Source organism: Pithys albifrons, chromosome 1 (assembly GCF_047495875.1).
Source record: "Pithys albifrons albifrons isolate INPA30051 chromosome 1, PitAlb_v1, whole genome shotgun sequence".
NCBI classification, from domain to species: Eukaryota; Metazoa; Chordata; class Aves; order Passeriformes; family Thamnophilidae; genus Pithys; species Pithys albifrons.
Genome location: NC_092458.1, coordinates 92449847 through 92469231, shown reverse-complemented (window position 1 = coordinate 92469231; position 19385 = coordinate 92449847). Strand labels below are relative to the sequence as shown.

The window sequence follows — 19385 nt, the reverse complement described above, 5'->3', positions numbered from 1 at the left end:
TGAGTTATTTTGTTTTAAGCACTTCATACCCTCTGGATGCTTAACACTGAGGTCTTACTGAACATTAAACAAGCAGATTGCCATCTTTGTCTTTAAATGGGTAAAATAAAAGTAATAGCCTATCAGACAAAAAAATACTTATTCTCCACCTATTCATTAGAATTTACTTCCTATAGCAGCATGCACATTCCTAACAAGCTTCCAAATGGGGGACTGGAAGTAAGCTGTTTCATTCTACAAGTAAATGTAAAATAAATGGCCTTATTTTGGCTGAAACATGTTCCAAAATACAGATACTTTGCTTTTGATATAATGTAACTACCTGGTAACAAGCAAAGGCCAAAGACGCAAAGATAAACCCTGGCTTAGCTGAGTTCAACAGGCGTTTTGCTTGCCTAAGAATAGACCATGAGATTCAGGGATTTTAGCCACAAGAGCAGCACTACTGAGAAATAGGAAATAAAGAAAGAATGAAGACAGAGAGAAGGAGACATCAGAGAAGACAACATACGGGGGAAAGGTAAGAGTAAACAGGAGAATGTAAGGGAATGAATAGGAAACAGGAGAAGCAAGAAACTACAAGTTTCAAAACACAGCAGTATTTAACATGCCAAAAGACAAGTAACTGAATCTACTCATATGTAACAGGAAAATGCTGGGATGGGTTCTGAGAACAATGAGAGAAGCTCTAGAACTGTCATTCTAGAGAACATTCCACTTGGAGCAACTTCAGATGCAGAAACTACAGACTTTCTCTCAGACCTGAGTGTATCTGACCATCACATTTAAGATTCACACTGCAAAAATGGTTTGAAACCTATTACACACCCTGCAGAAAATGTAAGAGTATTTCAAACAGACACATTCTGCCTAACTCAAATGAATTTAAACCAGTTGATTAAAAATATGACTTAAATTCAAATGAAAAGTATCATCCATCTTTTAAAGCTTGACCTCCCATTTTATATTATACTTGGCAGAAATATGTCCACATTCAGTCATTTTGTCTTAAGACAGTGATGGGATCCAGCTGTTCTGATATTGATGAATATGAAAATTATAATCTTCAAATACTTCATTTAACTATTATTTAAGAAATAGTATTGCTTAAATGAGACACTCCCTTCACAAAAGAATGCTCATGGAAACATAGGCCTTGTTTTTTAAATGGATTTTTTGTATCTAAATTTTGTTAAAATCTATAAGTGTGTATAGTCATCATTACCATGGGGGAAGAAGGTAAGATGGGAATTTTTGCAGGACAGAAATCCTGCAAGTAACAAAGCTCCTAATTTTGACTACAGTGGAAATTTTGTCTCATTATGAATTCACAGGATTTGGCCAAAGCTTTGCAGACATGACTAGGATTCAAGTTTATTATGACATTAGATAATTGCTTTGCCTGAATCTCAAGAGCATTCTTAGAATAAACTGGAGGGAATGAGATTGACAAGAGATCAGAGACATCAATTATTATTTTGACCAGTGGACATAAAGTGTCCAGTGGACACCACCTGGATGGGCAGTGGGTGGGAATTAAAACAGTTTGGTTTTAGAATGCTAACATACTAAGTAGAATAGTTTCTTTCCTCCCCAAAAGCATGGTTAGAGTTTATATTCCCATTTCTTATGTAATGGAGCTTTCCTAATATTTATTATTTATCAAAAATACTTGTTTTCAATGTTTCCCTAGGAAGCTGGTATATCCAATTTCAATTTCTAATCAGAAAAAAACATGCAGCTGTTATTAACATTCCAGATGCTGAAATGCTTGTCTGGGATTTAGGCTGTCCACTGTTTCAGATTCGATGTGACTAAGACTTGCCATGACATTTAGCTGATGAGTCTGGAGAAGTCTGGCCAGGCACCTTGATAATAAACAGAAATACACAGGCTATGCAGCCTCATAACTTCTATGTCTCAAGTCTCTTGTTTTCTATACATTGACCCTTCTTTCTTCCATCTGAAAAGAGGTGGAAGGGAACCAGGAAAAAAGCCACAACCCCATAACAGAGTTGTTCTAAATCTCCCTGAAGAAGCAGATGAGAAGAGCTCCTCAAAGTGAATCCCAGGGGAAAGCTCCTCACTGCAGTTCTGTAGTCCTAAACAACAGAAAGGATGCAAATATTTTTTTATACTGAAACAACCTGGCCTCTAAATTTGTATTTACCCCTTTAAATTATTCTTACTTTAACCTATGATTTTGCTAGCTAGTAATAATATTGGACTGTTGCTCAGGGGGCATCTCTTTTCTTTGCTTACTATCTGTTATGACATGTATGTCACTGAAGAATTTAGCCATGTAAATCTTGAAAGTAACTTGCAGCTCTGAAACAATTTTGAAGTATTTCTTTAAATTCTATGCTGTCAAAACTAAATGAAACTGTGAAAGGCATACGAAGATAACATCTATAAACACTGCAGCTGGATACACAAAAAAGCTGCAAAGAGTAAGGGTTACCAGAGGAGGAAAACACTATTAATTACTAAGCATGGTGGCTTGAAAGATAATACTTATACCTGAGAACTACACATTTCAACTTGTATGTTACATCAGTATTACAGGAGGAAATCTCTCTAGAAGAAAAGAAAAACCAAAAAGAGAAATGGAAAAAAAAAACCAAACCACCACCAACAAAGAAAAACAAACAAGATACTCACTAGGTAGTATCTCACTAGGTAGTACCTATCAACTAACAACTTCACTTTTCCCACTCCTTCTTCAGCAAAATGCAATGCCACGACCATTGCAAATATTAAGTTCCTTCTCTGGAGTGCCCAATGTTGGAAGTTCATAAGAAGTTAAAGGCTAGTACTCAATAGAAGCCAATCATAATTTTAAGTTAAAATATCCACATAGTAAGAATAGCACTGAAATGCTAAATTTCTACCTTGCACATCAAATACTAGTATCCTTGAGCTTCCCGTGGCTTGGGCAGTGCTCTGCTTAGGAAGTTCAGGAGAAGTCTGTCCTCAGATTATTCTGGTGTAAGCCAGCTCAGCAGAAGAGACTTTTATTCTGATATGACTCAATCAAAAAAGTACTCTGGACACCGAAAATGCAAAATACCCCACAAAGAGCAATCATATCATCATTATGTATTCAAATTCAAAGTATTTACAGGATTAAACAGTAACAGCACTGACATGGTAACATATAGTATGGCCTCATCCTGCAAGCCTCTCATCTGAATAATCCTAAGTGTGTGCAGTCCCTTGCAGAAATTGTTAAGTACAGAAAACTATGAAATTTGGGAGAAAACAGATCAAAAAGCTGAAGCTCAGAGCAGCAACATGACTCACTTAAAATTCTACAGAAAAGAAATAGCAATTCATAAATTAAACTGTTTCTGACTTTTGATCTTGTCTGTGGGACACAAGATGTCTCCCACTAGAATAAGTGTAACAAAGCAAAAGAAACCTCTCCCTTGACATTTTATATTTCTATAATTATCTCAATATACCAGATCAATTGCATTTGAAAATGCAGCTATTAAAATATAACTAGACCATCTTTGGAGCCTTTGTTTGTCAATTGCACCAATCAACAATTCTTCTGCAGACAAGAAATCAGACTGTATTTTTACAATAATTGCAAGTCATTTCTAGGAGAAAAAGGTAGCAACAATACCCAAGGATATAAAATAACACACTTTTGTGCTTTCCCATCAAATCTGATAGTGGTATGGGTTTAAATCAGTCAGAGGCAGCTACGCATGAGAGATTGCACTCTGCAGGCTCTATCAGTCAGAAGTCAAGGATACACGTCCATGATTTATCATACTTTTCATGGTAATTAGCTAGAGTGCCATTTTGCTTCCAGTAGCATCACTCAACTTTCTTTTTTTAATTTGGTCTTTTTTTTTTCTGCAAATGAATTTACATATTTCTCAATCTCTCATCCTCTACTATGTTTTATTTATGAATATAGGGCTCACTGATGGTAACATTAATGTGAAGAAGGTAGTAATTAGTGTACCTATCTTCTAAGCTAATCCCTTTCCCACAATGTCTGCAGAGAAGTTTAGGGTAAGTAACAGTTTACAGTCAATATTAGGTTTAATTATGCCTAATGAGGGTAACTATCCCTGTTTACTAACTGCACCTAGGTGTGTAGCTCCTGGATGAGTTTTTCTCCCAGCCTCATTCTGCACTGTTAATAGTGCCACTGTGCAGGGTACGTGTGGTGCTTTCATCTGCAAAAATGCTCCAGGAGAGCCAAGCAAGTGAGGCACCTGTTTCAATACAGGTTCAGAGGGAGCAGAATGGCCTCAAAACAATGACAGCTTTGTGTAAAGAGAAGGCTTTACTGTCTCGTATTTTAGTGTATGCAGTGCACTAGAGAAGAGAGGACAAACCCCACAAAACACCACAGACATATCCCAAGACCCTCCTCTTAAAAAATAAAATACAATAAAATAAAATAAATCATTTTTCATGGTTTTCAGGGATCATCCACATGAATATTTCCTGTAGGAGTTACTATGATCTTTTAGCTCATGGAAAGCTGTGTTAACAATTAGTACCCTAAATTTACACAGACAAATGAAGATTTCTCATCTTGTGTTTTATGAGCAGCTATCTTCCACAACTAAAATGATTCTAGAGGCGCCTGAAGACAATACCAACGTTGTCTTAGAACTCTATACTAGTAAAAGGTCAAAAGCAAAGCCTCAGATCAAAACTGAGTTCTATTTCAACTGCTCTGTTTTTAGCATCTGTGCAATGTCGTTACTTCAGTCTGTGTCTTCCCAACAGGAAGATCTAAATTTGAGTTTACTTCATTACTTTTTGCTGGAACATTTTCCTTTGTGATTTCATATATTACTCCCTTAAGAAATTCATGCAATGGGATTTTTTTTATACATATTTATAACTCCCTATGAAAAATGTACCTTCCTAAATCTTTGATTCCCTAGGATACATGGATTTGGGGGGTTTTGTGTATGTGCATGAGGGACTAACTTTGCAGGAGAAGTGCTGAAAAACAAAGCTGTTTGATTTGTAGTAAGAAGTGGAGGTGGAACACATAGAGAAATTGTTCTGTAAATGGAGAGGTTACTTCATTTGAATTTTCCAAAGCAGCAAGAAGAGAGTTCTGCATTTCTTTCATATCACAGAATTGTGACATTTCCTCAGACATAGCTTAGGGTTGGGGGTTTTTTTTCATTTTGTTTTTGCCCTAGTGAGTACTCTGCGTGAGTCCACATGTTCCCTCCTTATCTTTGTCACTGGCAGGACTTCAAGAAAAAAATCTCCAGTTAGAAAACTGTTCAAAAAAGCAAGAAAACTTCAGCCAAATCATGCTTTTTGTTCTTTTAAAACCCACCTATTTTCAATTATTTGACAGTCAAACAAGCAGTTACTACAGGAAGATTTTGTTTAAAGGCTAAACTTTCTAATTCTGCAAGCTATATCCAGATCAACATACTTTGACTATACAGGCTTCAAAATCTAAGCTCAAGGGTTATATGTATTACTCCTAAAATGTGCCAAACTAACCCTAACACTTATATTATTGGATGTTATGGAAAAGGTTTCTAAAACAGAAGTGAGATTTTGTAACTGATGTCTTTCCCTCTCAATACCATGTTCCAAAAAATGTGATCTGAACACGTAAATACAAGTTTAACTCCCATGTAAAACTGCTAATAGCTACATAACAAGAAAGAAAAGATACCTGTTTTCAAAGGGACCATATATTCTTTCTTTTTGCAATGTAAGACTTTAATATTGACATAAACAGGGAGTTAATTATGAGATGGAAATTATTTACAGGCACATATATTCTTCAGAAAATTGGAGAGGTTTTGTAGCCAAGAAAAGAGTAGAAGAGGTTACATTACTTTTTAAATATGAAGTCCAGCATCTACCTTAATTTAAGGATTTAAAAAATGCAGGATTACTCTGAGAATATGGAAAACTTAAAACAACTCAAGATTTCAAGGACAGATTACACAAAATCTAACTGGAGAATGAAAAGAGCACTTAATACAACTAGTCAACACTAGGAGAGGGCAAATTCAAGTTACTTCTCACCTGCTGCTGCCCTTCAGTTGGTGGCATAAACAAAGCTTGGGTAACTGAACATTAATTTTACTAAAGAACAGTCCTCAGGTTAAAGACAACAGAATTATTTGCAGGGCACCGATGTTCAGAGTACACACATGAGTGACTCTCTCCCCAAAAATCCACAAGCAGATCCTCAAACTATAGAACACAGATCTCCCTGAGAGATGGATGATGTGGGCACTGTTACGAAAATCAATGCAGCTTCCCTTCCCAGACAATTGGTTGGAAAAGAAGTTCAAGAGTTTTCTGAAGAGCATGGGAGGAAGGTGGGGTTGCTTATTTGGATCAGTCTGGTTAATAACTAGGTTTTTCACATTGCAATGTTGCCTCCACACATCTCTCTGCTCAGATTCACCAATTACAATGAAGTACAGTGGGAGGATGAAGCTTTTTAAAACTAATTGCAAAATAACTGAAGAAAAGCTGTTTCTCAAACAGAAAAGGTTTGATTAGGTAAAAATATTTTTTACAATACCTAGGGAGGTTCAGACACCCTTAAATGAACTGAATGTCTGCTGCAGTATATCGTCTTGGCAAAGAAAAAGACACTCTCCCTTGATGACCTCTGAAGTAATAATAAGTCTCCAGTCTTGGTGGAAGAGATCACCTGAGAGACATTCAGTCTGGTGGCCTCCAGAATCTCAAGCAGGCTTAAAGCTTACATTGAGAAGTGCATCTCAGGTTTATAGCCAGCCAAGCAGGTGGGATTGGAACATTGTGTTTTAGCCACACGTCAATAAAACGGTTAGAACATAACTTACAAGACAACTTATAGACACAGATACTGAGATCTTGGGGCAATCTCATCTCATAAAAAACCCCAAGCATTCATATGTGCCTATAAACATTATTGTAGATATTTTCATTCAGAGGAAGAAAAAAGTTTCAGATTAAAGTTCTGCAAATGACCACAATTCAGATTAATAAAAAAATATGCAATTAAAATGCTCTAGGAGTGACTAAGTAGCAATATTTCTTGTTTCTTTATTTTCTTTTTCAATATTGATTTCTTGCCTGAAAAAATAAAACTTTTCAGCTGCTTGGCTCTTAGAAGAGCCTCTGCCTTCTTTCACGAATTCTCTCTGCCATCCTTAAGATATGCCTTCGGAAGGCATTGAAACTTCTATAATCCCCTAAGTCCTATTAATATCAGTAAGAGTGATACAAGTTTGAGTCAAAAGAACCAAAGGGAATGAATAAAATGGCCTCAAAGCTGTTTTGCAGAGTCAAAATGGTCTATCTCATCTATTTGGCATTAAAATATGCTGCTGCCACAGAAGTCATCCAGCTCCCACTGCTGCTGACTTGTTGCTGTCTCTCATTTTGTTGTCTGCTATTTTATTTGCAGGTACAGGAGAAATAGGGGCTGGTCTTTCAGTGTCCTACACTGCTGATAACATGCAGTTATGCAGTAACTCTACTCTGCTAATCATACTATTGCATAACTTAAGGTTGGGTTTGACTGGAAGGTTTCCAAAACGAAGGATGCATATGGCAGATGTTCAGCGGCATCTCCACAATGTCACCATCATGTCTGATTCATCTCTGATGGGAAAACAGACATCCAACTATACAAGGAGGGGACAGGGAGAGACAGGGAGGGAGAGACAAGAAATAGAGAAAGAGAAAATAAGAGAAATAAAGGGAATGAAAGGAGAGAGGGAGGAAGAGAGAATAGGGGAAAAGGATTTCACTGTACTACTCAGTGAAAGATATTTATATTGAACTTTGACAGATACAATAATGTTTAAAGTTAAAATCTCATACAACCAGATGTAGGATTTAACCTGCCCCTCTACAATTAGTTCCTTGTCAACCCAAGTTCTACTTTTATGAAAAACGATAGATGCCAAGTGCCTATTGGGTTTGGAAAAGACAATGGAATAGAAATCTGACCAGGAGAAGAAGCAAAAAAAATCACTGTCCTGATCTATCCATGGAAGAAAATTAACTTTCCCAAAACAAACACCAGAGGCATAAAAGATCAGTAATTTAATCGGTCTGGACACCTGAATTTGACATCTGGACAGCAAAATTGCTATTTATTCTTTTCAATGAAGGTAAACTGACTCACTGGCACAGAACAAAGAATTTAAAACCTAATTATGTTTCATGTGGCAGAAGTGCCAAGTGTCATCTGTGCCACACCTTCCGGATACTACCAGATGATCTGTAGTTCAGATGAAGAAGAAAATGAGAATGACTGCAAGAAATGGACCCTGGTATACATTTTAGAAAAACCATTGAGGTTCCATACCTTCCAAATCTCAAAAGACTTCCCTGATGTACTCCTTGCTCATACTTATTCCCTCCCAGTTAACAGGGGCATTGTCTTTTTCTTAGGGCAAGTATCAGGACATGGCCCCTGGCAAATCAATATAAATCAGTGTCCACATGATTCAAACCTGTGCCTCAAGAAACCAAATTTCAGCATCCCAAAACTCCACTCTTAAAGCACTGAATGAGGAAACCAGTTGTGCCACTGTGTGAGAGACAAACACTTTCACATTCATTTTCAAAAATGGTAAAGGAGGGAGTGTAAAGCATTTCCCCTCCAACTTTTACTTCTTATGTAGAAGAAACAGGCACACTGGCCTTGCATTGTTAGTTTTAGGGAGTATCTGGTGAACAACACAATGCCTATGCATGAAGGTAAACATAAACACACAGCAGGCACAATACTGAACTTTGTGTTGGCAGCCAGACTGAAGTAACCCATGTCCCCTGGGCAGAAATCAGCTATGAAGGAACAGGAAAAAGTTAGTGTAATAGTTAACTAGCCCAGTGGGCTATTATTCATGACAAGTAGAGCAGCAGTAGCACAGGCTGGTCACCTCTCCCTCTGGAATGCTGCTGGATGCCTGGAATCAAATTCAGCACTGGAAAAAACAGCAAATGGAGTGTCAACATTAAGGAAGAAGCTGAATTTGCCCTCCTGGAGTTTGCATGTAAGGAAGACTTCTGCTGGCACAGAGACTTCCTGTGAAGCTCGATGTTGAAAGAATATGACAGATGCCAATAGTAACATTTATCAAAATATGACTGCATAGGGTTTGGTAAGATTAATGAGGTTATTGGTATCACGTCTAAGCAATTATTCCCTATACAGCAGCAAGCAATCAACTCTTATGGCAACTGGGAAGTATCAATGTTGATGGCTGCAGCCATGGCAGCAGGACTGCAACAGATGGTTAAAGTGCACCCAATTAGGTGAAAGACTAAACCATGAGTATTCCTATAGCCAATCAGGGAAAAATCAAAGTCATCACAGCTGATCCCCCTCCTTCGGTGCTTTTACCCTGCAGTCTCCCACGATCTCCAGAAATTCCTTCAAAATACTTTCAAACCTTTCAAATTCCTTTACAGCAGTGCATTAAAATGAACATACCACAACACCCACTGTATTTCTTTCGGTGCTACCTCAGCCGGCATTTTGCAGAGAGGCGATACACTAATCCCTGGACTTCAGCTCAAACAGACAAATTGCATCTGATTTTTTTCTAGCTTTCAATAATTTAACTTCATCAGTCATTGCAGTAATGACAATCAAAAGCTCAGTTTTATTTTTATTTTCCATCCAAAACATTTGCTTCTTATTAAGAAGACCTTGAAATAAACTATTTAGCAAAAACCAAAAAAAAAGCAAATTCTTTCTTTCAGTAAACCCACTTTTCCTCTGAAAGGGTTTGCTCTGTGTGTGGATTATTCATTTACTTTAATTATTTTGAAGTGCCTCTGTTTGAGTGGGTAGGAGTTAAGTATCCACAACACCAAAGTAGGTCCTAGAATTAGTTGCTGTAAACAAAATGTTCTGCAGCGGCCTAAATCTGCACAAGCAGTAAGCTTTGAGTATTTTGGAATCCTTTTCCACAAAGAGTACTTCGGGGGACCCTGAAAGCTACGGGACACTGAGAATGTATTATGGGACTTACATTGCATCTTTCCAATCAGGAACACATAGAAATCCTTTTTCTTATTTTACAGGAAAACCAAAATGTTGTTCTTATTTAAATGTAGAAAACAAAATCCCACCTGGAAGGGGCTGACACGAAATAAAGCATCTGATCACAAATTTTAATCTGTCACAGAGGAGGCAGAGAGACAGAACAACATACAGAACTAGGCATGTATCAGAAGCAAAAACTGATCTTTCATAACCTCTCTAATCCCAGCTCCCTCTCACACACACATATGCTGGAAGGCAGGAGGGCTCTGCAGAGGGATCTGGATAGACTTGAGAGATGGGCTGATTCCAATGGGATGAAGTTCAACAAGGCCAAGTGCCGGGTCCTGCACTTTGGCCACAACAACCCCCTGCAGCGCTACAGGCTGGGCACAGAGTGGCTGGAGAGCAGCCAGGCAGAAAGGGACCTTGGAGTACTAATTGACAGGAAGCTCAACATGAGCCAACAGTGTGCCCAGGTGGCCAAGAAGGCCAATGGGATCCTGTCCTGTATCAAAAATAGCGTGGCCAGCAGGACCAGGGAAGTGATCCTTCCCCTGTACTCTGCATTGGTGAGGCCACACCTTGAGTGTTGTGTTCAGTTCTGGGCCCCTCAGTTCAGAAAGGATATTGAGGTGCTGGAGCAGGTCCAGAGAAGAGCAACAAGGCTGATGAAGGGACTGGAGCACAAGTCCTAGGGGGAGAGGCTGAGGGAGCTGGGGTTGTTTAGCCTGGAGAAGAGGAGGCTCAGAGGTGACCTCATCACGGTCTATAACTACCTGAAGGGAAGTTATAGCCAGGTGGGGGTTGGTCTCTTCTCCCAGGCACTCAGCAATAGGACAAGGGGGCACAGGCTTAAGCTCTGCCAGGGGAAATTTAAGTTGGATATCAGAAAAAAATTCTTTCCAGAGAGAGTAATCAGGCATTGGAATGGGCTGCCCAGAGAGGTGGTGGATTCACCATCCCTAGAGATTTTTAAACACAGATTGGATGTGGCGCTGGGTGCCATAATCTAGTAAATGGACTAGAGTTGGACCAAGGGTTGGACTCGATGATCTTGGAGGTCTTTTCCAACCCAATCGATTCTATTCTATGATTCTGTTCTATTCTATATACTGCACAGATACAGGAGTACTTAAGTTGTTACCCTTTGTTGAATGTTTCCAGTCCAGATAGCTTCCTGGTTAATTAGGAACACACACTAAAAACAACAACAAGAAGAAAACAAGCCAAAAAACCCTGAGGAAAACTTAAGATAGAAGCGTTTGCACATAGTTATATGCACACATCTGCAGAGGGAAAGGGAGGAACTGAATCTGGGGAAAATACACAAGATTATCACTTTATAGGCAGTGGGCACTGACTGGAACAAGGATTCCATAAATAAACACATCTAACATTTAAATCCCAAGCTGTATTTTCAGTGACACCCGTTCTGTCATAACTATAGGTACACTCCGAACCAAAACCCTAGCAGATAAACATCCACAGTTTTGAGGAATTTCAGTTCTCAATCTCATGGAAAAGCTAGCATCTAAATATTTCACTGTATCCACAAGCTTCTACTACCACATTCTGATTTAAGGACAGAAATGCAATAAAACTAAAAACAAAGACAGAGAAAGAAACTGAAATGACGGGTTTGTGCTACTCATTCCTTCACAGATATGGAAGATGTAATGTAGGCATCTGGAAAACCAGAAGATATCTTCCCTAATACATCTCATTTCACAAGTCTCCCCACTTTCAAACTGCATTCCCGTGCTTTGCACATACTTCCATATACATTTATAGCTCCTCTGCACTGTTGCCCATAGTTACATCAAGTATTTACAGGTAAGCCTTGCAACCCTGTTCCTCCATGGAGGTAAACAAGTGAGGAAGGAAAATAGCATGAAGAAAAGTAGGGAACAATTCTGCACTTGCTGGTCTGTAGTTGGTAGCCATATCTTAGGAACAGTCGCTTTAAAATACAAGTTGTTGTTGAGGTTTGATTTAAAAATCTCTGTCAGTTTTGACATTCAGGTGAAGGTATTGCTGCTGGCTCCAGAATAATTTGCATATCTTATCACCAAATAAAATGTCTGTGGTATGCACCAATCTGATGAAATTATAAACAAGAGTCCACACAAGTACACTTCCTTTCCTGTTTGATTTCTGTCCTGCTCACTCCTTTATAATAAATTATATTATCATCTCATTCTAGCTAGAGGTTTAACTGTGCATGTAAAAAGGAAAATGATAGCAGCTTATTCTTTTCCAAACTTTACAGCTGAGAACCTGACAAAAATGTGAATTTTGGAAACAAGCAGAAAGCTTATTCTGTTACCATCTAGCTCCTCTTTAGCTGCCACAAAATTAGTGGAAAATCCTATGTATTTTTAAAAATAATTTCCCATCCTGAAAGTAAATAAATGAAACTACACCTCTTTTACAACAAAGACAAATATACATGCATAAGTTTATGTCCTGCAATTAATCTCATGTACTTCAACAGGATTACTCATAATGCTGTAAGTGAAATACATGTGTAAATCCTTGCAGAATCATGGTCTGAATTGCCAACAAAGTTATATTGCACAATTAAATGCCTAGGTTTAAAATGGCTCTACAGAAGGCCAGGAAGAAAAACCTTTAGGAATAATAAGTAACAAAATCTACTCCAGGGAGTGATTAAGGGAGAAATAACACTGAGGGTGTCACCGTCCCTTGGGAAATTCACCTGCCACCAAATCCTTTCTTTAATTTACTTCCTTCCCCTACCAGTTACCATCTTCACTTACCACTCCTTTCTCCTTTCTCACCCATCAAATACCTTCATCCCTTTCCACATTTCCTCTGCTGTTGTGTGAGAAAGGGAGATGCATCTTACCCATTCTTTTGCACAGTAAAGTAGGATGAGACCACAGTGTGGTCCTTACATTTACTAGCACAGTAATAAAGAGCTCACGTGCTAATTAACAGACCTGGGGGCACAACTTGTCTTCTTAGCCTGTTGCTCAACCATTCACATGCCAGTGTCTCACTGAAAATTTACCAGTCACAGTTACAGACAATCTTTAACTTATTACTGGGGTTCATTACAAGAAGCTGCAGATCCAAATGTATATAACTGGATACCTAAACTGCCTAGCCCTGTCTCCTGATGAGTAGCTTTTCCATCTGCTTTCTTCTGCAAACACACATGAATGGTATATTAGAAGTTACTCTCTGTACATGATCAAGTTTTTGACTAAAATCCCTGGCTTCCACAAACACTTCTGCTTGTAAATTAACTCAGTCAGAAATATTAACTAAAATGCCAGGAAAACAAAGTCAATCCCTTAAAAGTTCAAATGACTATTTGTCACAAACATTTCACCTCTACTAATGAACTGCAAAAATGAATGATAGAAAATGCAAAACTGTATTATGTTTAGCAGTTAACATTTTAATAAGGAGGAGATTAGCAATTTTTAATACCTCCAGTGCTTTGTTATATACAGTAGCACAATAACTGAATATTTTAATTGCTAATTATTTAGACCTCATTCAGTTCTCACTCAGGCAAAACTCCCATTGAGGGACTCTTGCCTGAGAAAAGAGCTACAGGATTTGTTTTACTGTAATTTGAAAAAACTTTATATATCATAAAAACTATCAAGTTATAGTGAGAAAAAAATCATTAAATCCTTAGCAGTATTAAATCCTTCTGAAAGTCCCACTGACTCTTAACGCCAATGTTTTCATATTAAGTAAAATAGATAATTGCAGTTTACCAGTTATAACTTACCTCTATAATTTATGCCCTGATATGCTGGTGGCTCTTAAAGAGGTCTAATAATGCTTTGATTCTTCATAGTTTATCCCTGCTTTTCTCCTGTGGGAAATCTCAGTTCAAATATGATAAGAAAACAGCATTTCCAAACAATTATGATATCAACACATTCAGAAACACAAAAATTAGCATTTGGTGTTACCTTTGGACTCCAAAAGGGTTAAGAGCAGCTCTCAACACTTCTTTCTTGTACTGCTGTAAAGAAAAGAAATGCTTATGTTTAGGGATATGCACACAAAAAACCTTGAGTTTCTGTAACAGTCAAATAGCTCAGTGTTCAGTTGGGGAAGTGGGTGGAATGCTGTATATATATAAACATACAGCTATCGGAAAGAAAGACAAAACAAAGTCCTACACATTCACATGTAGTACACAGGTGACAAAAAAATAAACTAACTGTACCAGAATTTCAAACGTCATGTTATAATCATGCTTCAGAGAGAGCAGTTATACAGCTGGAGCAAAATCCATACGGAGTAAGTCCTATGACTTCATGCTTAAAAAACCCTCAATTTTTTCTATTAAGTGTAGTGTCATTCCTCTTAGGGATGGGGGTCACAACTGAAGTTCTGTCACTTATGTTTGTCCTTTATATGCACTCCAGAAAAACTTATAGGTAAGTACTCTAGCAAGTCAAGAATATGCATAAGGTCTTCACATCTTTCAACTATAAATGGCTTTAATGACTAAAATGTCCAGAAAACCTCTCCATAGGCTGTACTGAAAATAAAAGAACTAAAAGCAGACTGAGTACCATATACTGTTATTTCCCAAAATGTTCAGATGTAGCTGGCACACAGCTGAGGATAGAGTAAGCATTTTGAAGACTGAAAGGAAGAGTTGGGCAGTCTCCCTCACCAATTCAGAATACGGTTTAGGAATCTGATTGGCATAGTTTCCAATTCCTGTTATAAGATGTTCACTTAGATTACAGTGCTCAAATCCATTCCAGCCAGGCTTTTTGCTTCCTTGCAGAAGCAGGGAAACCCCTTGTTCCCCTCAGGTGCTGACTTTTCACCCAAGGACCTGTGTCCAAAGCTAATGCCAGCTTGAGTATGGCAGGACTAAGACTACTGGTATTCTTTAAAAATATTAAACCACACATTTTTAATAGAAAAATATTTTAGATCAAATATTAAAATAATTTTAAAATTATCAAATTATTTATCTATTATAAAAAATATTTGTGTATTTTGCTAGCAGGGGGTTTACATGGCCAACCACAAAGCCATTGTAACTACTGGGACTACAGGTAAGAACAGATTACTTGTCAGAAATGAACTGATCTTTGGAGCACCCTTAATTACTTAGAAAGATATCAAATAAAGAAGGTGTAACACAAATAGGCTTTCGGACTCAGCCTTTCCAAGCCTGACTTCAAACAGTTCCTGGCTACTACAAGGATGCTTCTATTTCTTTCTCTGAGACATGGTCACAATTTCTTTTCAGACCTTGTCTCTTTCCTCTTGTTTTCTGGGTGCCTTCTACCTGTGATCATTACAATCAAATGATGCCTCAAATTTAGCATTTGCTGAAATCTCCCTGTGGCAACGCCCCAGTCTGCGTGTGTCAGTCCTGAGCATACTCAGCATAGTCTGTTCAGTAGCATCTTCCACTGCTTTCAGGGAAGAGGGTTCATTTGGCTGGATCTAAGGCTGTGTAACATGTGCCTAAGGTTTTGAAAGCTCTCCGGTTGCCTGAACAGAGAGACACTCTGGGCAGCAGCTGTTTGCAGTTTCTAACATTACACAAGGATGGTCTGGAAGAGCCTGTCAGTTCTGCACAGAAAATGAATGAAGCAAAACAGAAGGCCTAAATATGGACTAATGAGGATAGGATTTTGACCTTTAAATGCTACTAGTTGTATTGCATAAGGATATGTTTGATTTAAGCAACACTGTTAGGTATGAAACTGTACTGTTTGCTCAATGTCTACCTCCTCTCTACTTGCTGGCACATTACATGGCTCTGCTGCGTAAGCCCAGTAAGCTGGCAAACCTGGAAGAGCTGAAAAGCATGGAATGAGCATGGGAAAATCTAATCACGAAGTGAAAGAGAAAAATTTCTATTTTAAAGCCCACTGATCACTCAGACCTCTAGACACGTTTAGACTCCTCAATCATAGAATCATAGAATCAGTTGGGTTGGAAAAGACCTCCGAGATCATCAAGTCCAACCCTTGGTCCAACTCCAGTCCATTTACCAGATCATGGCACTCAGTGCCACGGCCAATCTCAGTTTAAAAACATCCAGGGATGGTGAATCCACCACCTCTCTGAGCAGGCCATTCCAATGCCTGATTACTCTCTCTGTAAAGAATTTTTTTCTGATCTCCAACTTAAATTTCCTCTGGCAGAGCTTGAGCCCGTGCCCCCTTGTCCTATTGCTGAGTGCCTGGGAGAAGAGACCAACCCGCACCTGGCTAGAAATTCCCTTTAGGTAGTTGTAGACAGTGATGAGGTCACCTCTGAGCCTCCTCTTCTCCAGACTAAACAACGTTCAAGCTCTGCAAAGGATTAAATCCAAGTCAAAAGTCTCAGTTTCTCTTCTCTGGCCTACTGTCATTTGAAGTTTTGTACAACTACTCACAATGCACCCAGCTACCCTCTTGTCAGCTGTGATTTTTGCCAGAAAATGCTGTACAAGAGTCTATATAGCTGTTCCAGTTACTTTATTTTCACAATCATTAATTGATCCTTTCTAAACATTTGAATGCCTGAGTTTAATTAGTGGCAACATTTCTGCCACAGTTTTTCAAACTATTTTTATACATGATTCAAATTAATCAAGCCTTATACTTGAGATGGTAATTTGTTGGACCAAAACAGCTACCTCCAGGCATTTATTTCACTTTCAATTCCAACCTCCATGTTTAAATTTAATGGTTTAGCTTAGATCAACAGCTTACTGGTGATTCCAATTATATCATACCAAGTATCTTGAAATCTGACATCAATGGAGTGAAAAACTAGGCACACAACTCAGGAAGCCACTTTTGCATGAAAGTCAACTCCATGTACTAAGCAGAGGTGAACACTTCACAGCACAGGCTCACAGTAGGCTTGCTGGCCTCAAAGTCATAAGTGTATCTCAGTCCTCAGAGAGGCTTGAGAGAGGTCATGGTAAATGCCTAAAAGAATGTGTTTTCAAAGGTGAAATAAATGAAGTACACTTATTAACTCTACTTTTTAGATATCTAACTAGAATGAGATCTATCACAGAACTAAAAACTATAGAAATGGATCACTTAAACAGTCCTAAATTAAAAATGCCTCTATTCCAGTTGCTTGTACAGTAAAACCAGCATATTGTACTGCTGTTCAAATGCAAACAACAAAGAATTATACATACTTGTTCCCTTCCTTATGGTGATGCCTTATATGCTGCATGGACTTCTGACATTTGCCACTGATGAAAAAACCAGAATTCAGTGACCTATCATCAGATTAAGTGAAACTAAGATAAATGCATTCCATTCAAGAAAATGTAAAGAATATGTCAATTTTATTTATGTTTTCTCTCAAGGTTATGGAGCTTCTGTGGTGGGGGGAGAAAATACTGTAGGATGGTAACTGTGAGGATCTTCTCTTTTAAAGATTATATATTTAAAAACAAAAATGAAAGAGTAAGACAAATTGTATTAGCATCAGTCCAGTTCCATTCCTTTCCAACACAGTCATCACACATACAAACTAAACTCTGGTAGCAAGTGAATGAAAGGAATCACTGTTGATTAATGCTGAGAAGACAAGAGCCAAAGGGATTTCAGACAATGATTCACTGTGAGACTACCACTAAATCTCTTGGTCTCTTTTGAGATTCAGTCAACCTGGCAGGAAACTTGGGCAAAGTATGTCCTTAGCAAAATGGACAATGCATCACAGCAATTTCTTAAAAAAAAAAACCAAAAACTAGTGTGTGAATCTAATGCATGTGGAAAAGTCTTATCTAGCAGGCTTGGAGCTTCAGATAGTCTCATTTTCAGGGCAGTATTTCTAGCAGGAGAACAGACTGGATCACACATGCTCACCACTGCCCCTCACTTTGAACTGATGGACCATGTTGAGTGGTCAGGTTTTGTGCCTGGTTCAACCTTTCACTGGACTTAAAATCACAGACCAATTATTACCAACTGTAGTAATGGTTTTGTGATATGGACTTTGGTCCACTAATACCTAGAGCTGAGATCTCTCTAACTTCAGTCAAGCTTGTCTGTCTGGGGGAAAAAGAAAGGAATAAATCAAGTGACTAGCATTAAATTCCATGACAAAGAAAAAGTCTGAAGACTTTCTGAAGACAACTGCCCAATGCAGACCACTGACCTGGTCTGGAAGTATAAGATAATGAACTGGATAGGAATTGGTTTTTTGCAGGACAGGAAGCTTCACACATTCTTAACACCTGGAAAAGTCTTTTAGAAAACAATTTAAGTTCCCTAAATTCTGTTTGAAAAATACTATCTGCCCACATTTATCTCCATGGAGGACTTGGATTAGCTGTCTAGGCTCAGGACAAAAAAATTGTTGAAGGCAAGAGTCAGATGATGGAGAAAGGGGAACACCTGTAACACTGTCTGTGAGGTTAACCTCCTCTTACCTTAACGTACCATAACTTCTACTTAAGCAGAAATCATCACCTTGGATATGAGAAGCAAATGGCATTTTGAATATCAGAGGTACTAGCAACAAGCCTGTGTATTTTTTCAGAAGGCAATACCAATGCAGAGAATGAATTAAAACATGCCATGGTAACAGATGAAGACTTCAACTGTCAACAAAATCAGGCTATTAATTCTCATACAAATAGTCTTTTTAAATCTTTGATTTTAATATACAGTCCAAAGATCACTCTCTTCAGCAGCTTCTGTCTTTTAATGCTGATCACTTCAACGGACTTTTCACTCTACTCTGTGCCTTCTCTCCCCTTTGGAAAAGAAAAGTGAAAATGTCAAATGATATCCTTATTCTGCCAAGACCAAAGAACAGTTCAAACATTCAAAAAAATTAGGCAATGGCTTTGCTTAAGGTAGGAAGGGAATGTGATTAGCAGTGGGGTGGATCACTGCCTGGCAGAAGCAGAGGAGGAACCAAACCTGAATTCAAATTTCTTTTCATTCTCTCTTTCAATCATGTTCAGGTCTAGCCTATGTAAACAGCAAACAAAAAAGAATTATTTTGCTTCTCATCACATTCTTTTTCTCAAGCGAAAGGACAGATATAAGATTCAAGGGGAAGCTGGGAAACCATTGGCCTATTCATGACCATCAAAAGCAAAGGTGCATAGGCTGATCCACTTGGACTGAAGTATCACCTGCCACAGGATGCAATCTGCCAATGGATGTGTCTGGAGAGCAGCCGACACTGCTGTTGGCCTCTCTGCACCTCCTCAAAAGACGAAGTTTGAGACTTTACGTCTGGACTGTAACTCACTCAAACAATAAGAAAACAGATACACAATGTGTCTGTTACCTGATCTTTTCCTTCAGATTTCTGTTCTATTTCTGAAAGAGAACAAGGCTAAAACTTTTCTTTGACCGAGATGAACCAAGTGTCA

General features: G+C 38.3%; 1 protein-coding gene across 3 annotated transcripts in view; it reads right to left on the bottom strand.

Moving 5' to 3' along the window:
- The window catches only part of ZBTB20 (zinc finger and BTB domain containing 20), a 511236-nt gene that overhangs the window by 408005 nt on the left and 83846 nt on the right, over positions 1 to 19385 (bottom strand). For 2 of the 3 annotated variants that reach the window (XM_071560531.1, XM_071560523.1), the window contains exon 2: positions 13975 to 14027. The gene's annotated coding sequence lies outside the window, so the exon portion shown is untranslated. The remainder of the gene's footprint in view (positions 1 to 13974; positions 14028 to 19385) is intronic. The other variant, XM_071560539.1, reaches the window with a different exon arrangement.